General features: G+C 35.7%; 1 protein-coding gene and 1 long non-coding RNA gene across 2 annotated transcripts in view; both read right to left on the bottom strand.

Annotated features, from left to right (window-relative positions):
- On the bottom strand, nt 1-868 carry LOC121812780. The gene is made up of 3 exons (XR_006053323.1): nt 446-868; nt 179-333; nt 1-83 (listed from the first exon to the last, which is right to left on the bottom strand). It is a non-coding gene; the product is annotated as an uncharacterized LOC121812780 (long non-coding RNA).
- The window catches only part of LOC102303548 (integrin alpha-X-like), a 12,826-nt gene that overhangs the window by 3,118 nt on the left and 8,834 nt on the right, over nt 1-874 (bottom strand). The window lies entirely within an intron of this gene.

Raw genomic sequence — 874 nt, 5'->3', positions numbered from 1 at the left:
CTGAGATTTGTGTTGGAGGGCAACCCATAAAACAAAAATTCAAGATAATTGGAAAGTTCATTAAGAGCATCTTCTGGACAGGCCTGCAAGAAGGGAGCAGTGTTAAGTTTAAATTCAGATTTGGTCGAGTCTTAAAAATAAAATTCATTAAACAAAATCTTTTGTTGTTAGGCTTTACCTCAATAAGAAATTTTATAGTTGAACACTTTTTTCTTCTTAAGTCAATAATAACTGATCCGGACTCCTCTTGTTGTTTCCCACTGCTGTAAGCTCGGTTTTTTGGAGGCTTGCGAGTGGCATCCAGTGTTAAAGTATAATTAATCTTCACTTGAGCTGGAATAAATGAGTGTTTGATTTCAATGCTGCAATTGTACATAAATAAATAAAAAGTTAAATCGCTGGACAGTGGCTTTGTAGTTCAGAGAAAACAAGGAGAATGATGAACCTGTGTTGACTGTAGATATTGTACTCATAGTAAAGCAGATTTCAGCTGTGTTCTCCAATGGTTTTGAGCAGTCTACATTCTGAGTAGGAATTCGGTTTGGGCTGAATGACACGTCAGCTTCAATCAGTACTATGGGTCTTGATCTGGAGATTAGGAAAACAAATGAGAACACGATTTGGCTCTTTAAATAGTACCAAACTAAAAGCTGCCCTTCAATTTTGGTGTTTTACCGTGAATTAGCATCAGTCAAATATTTGCTTTACCAACATTTCAAAGTTTTAGAACATTACTGTTTTTTTAAGATTATCACTCTTATGTTCCAGTGGTGCAACTTCATCATGGTAATAGCCTCACTAAATAAGAACGATTTGAACATTACGGTCTTCTGAACTAACCACCCTTTTAATGACATCTTCTGCTGTTAGGTAA

Source organism: Haplochromis burtoni, unplaced genomic scaffold (assembly GCF_018398535.1).
Source record: "Haplochromis burtoni strain Fernald_Lab_line unplaced genomic scaffold, NCSU_Asbu1 Contig_822, whole genome shotgun sequence".
In the NCBI taxonomy this organism is placed as follows: domain Eukaryota; kingdom Metazoa; phylum Chordata; class Actinopteri; order Cichliformes; family Cichlidae; genus Haplochromis; species Haplochromis burtoni.
This window is presented reverse-complemented; position numbering and strand designations above follow the sequence as displayed.